This window comes from Quercus suber, unplaced genomic scaffold, assembly GCF_002906115.3.
Source record: "Quercus suber isolate HL8 unplaced genomic scaffold, Cork oak 2.0 scaffold_292, whole genome shotgun sequence".
Lineage (NCBI taxonomy): Eukaryota > Viridiplantae > Streptophyta > Magnoliopsida > Fagales > Fagaceae > Quercus > Quercus suber.
This window is the reverse complement of record NW_027069748.1, coordinates 423,522-425,625: the sequence shown is the minus strand read 5'-3', so window position 1 is coordinate 425,625 and position 2,104 is coordinate 423,522. Positions and strand designations below refer to the sequence as shown.

Genomic DNA, 2,104 nt, shown 5'->3' with positions numbered 1-2,104 from the left:
ATCAATGTTAGAGAGGACTTGTCTTATGAGGAGCAACTGGTGCAGATTCTTGATAGGAAGGATTAAGTGCTGCGTTCAAGGATTATATCCTTAGTGAAGGTGTTGTGGAGAAATCATACAATCCAAGAAGCAACATGGGAAAAAGAGGAAGACATGAAAGAAAAATACCCCTATCTATTCTCTAATCGAGGTACGTCAAGTTTAGAGGACTAAACTTATTTTAAGAGGGGAAGAGTGTAATACCCCACCTACTTTTATTTGAGGTTATTATAAAATTTTCTTTTAAATTTAATTGATGGGCCATGGGCATTATTTTTATTAGTAACTGCAACCCGCTAACCCACTAAGCCCATATCTCTAATACAAACTACAGGGTAGAGGAAGAGATAATCAGGGTTTTCATAGGAAGGGTTTTATCAAAGAGGCTAAGAGGTATTTTTTTTCTTGGAGTTAATTGAAGAGACAACCGATTGTTCAGGTATGATTTTTCATCTGTTAGAATCAAAGAATTAAAAGAGTTAGTGATGTGTAGATTTGTTTCAAAGAGATATCTTTTCCTAGAATTTGGTTTACACTTTTGCGTTAGTCTTTGAATCCTAGATTGAGCCACGGAATTTCAATGAATCCGTGATTTTGGCTTAAGTCTTCTTTAGTTTTGTACAATAAATTATATAAATAATGAGACAATGATGCTGCCACCGTTCCAGTGGGATTATGCTATTAAAATCATTGAGGTTATATATTAAAGATTAGAATTGGCTTCCTATTAGATTTGTATATATTGAGGTTTTGTATATATTGTTCTCTGTGGGTCCCTAGATTTGTTTATATTGGGTCTTCTATTAGATTTATATATATTACGTCCTATTAGATTTTCCACGTTTTCTTGATTATATTATTAGTTTAGGATTGACCCTAAAGAGAAGGTGGCGATCAGTAATAACATGAGGTCTTGTGGTTGGTTTAATTTGATATTTGATATATTGGTCAATTCTTTTAGAATAACTAATAGGTATATTCGGATTTGATGTTTCTACGTATGGGAACTAGTTCTGCCTATATTATGACTCTAGGCAAATAAATAGAAGGTTGTGGAGGATTATAGTGTTTTAGGAAGTATTTTATGATCATGAAATTTCATGCTTATTGATTAAAGTAATTTTCTGTTTAGAGCTTACGGAAGACTAAAAGTGCTCGGCTGTGTTCGGATATATTAGCAAGAGAGGTAAGTAATTATGCATAATATGCACAAGTTTTGTCCATTAGGTTCTTAGAAGTTAAAAGTTTTCAAAAGTTTTGTATTTCAAACTTATATTTTCGAAAGTTTATCGAAAGCATTATTTCTACATTATTGAAAGAGAAACTTCGACTTTTAGACAATGTTTTAAAGAGAAACTTTGAATTTTAAATAACGTTTTGAATGTCCAAATCTCATTTAAAAGATGATTTCTATACTAAACTATTTTTCGAAAATAATTGAGTTTCAAAGTAAGTTTCTAAAAAGATTCTCGTTCTTTAAATTTGTTAAAACCAAGTGATTTCAAAGTCATGTTCCTATTCTCCAAATGGTATTTAAAAAGTTTCTTTTAGCAAATCAAATTTTCAGATTTACTCAAGAATTGTAATATATTTATATAAACTTTTCAGTTTCTATTCGTTCCCCATGAGAGTCAAGAATCCTTTGATTTATGTTCAATTCGATATTGTGATATTCGTTGTGCCTGCATATTTGGAATAATTGTTAATATTAAGAAAATTATTCTACTTTGTATATATTTCGTTTTGTGATATGTGACTCAGAATGAATGTTTTTAGAATTGATCAGATATATCAGATTTATGTGTAAATCCGCTCACAGGATTGTATGTGAGAATATGTGTTGATCCCTCACCAGCAGGGGTTAGATGTTGGTATCCGCTCACAGGATTGTATGTGAGAATATGTGATGTGTATATGTGACACTGTGCTCTGATCAATTATATGTATGTGATTTCTAATGATTTTAAGATGTGATTACATATGTATTAAGTGATTCATTATATGTTTTGAAATAATTATTTTTGATATCATTAAATGAGTTTGTGAAAAATCAAAATACTCGTGC

The 2,104-nt window shown here is 30.8% G+C and overlaps 1 long non-coding RNA gene across 1 annotated transcript; it reads left to right on the top strand.

The window, feature by feature from the left end:
* Positions 1-230: 230 nt before the first annotated feature.
* LOC112031154 (uncharacterized) lies at positions 231-1,246 on the top strand. Its single transcript, XR_010632488.1, has 3 exons — positions 231-263; positions 374-478; positions 1,172-1,246. It is a non-coding gene; the product is annotated as an uncharacterized LOC112031154 (long non-coding RNA).
* The last annotated feature ends 858 nt before the right edge of the window (positions 1,247-2,104 follow it).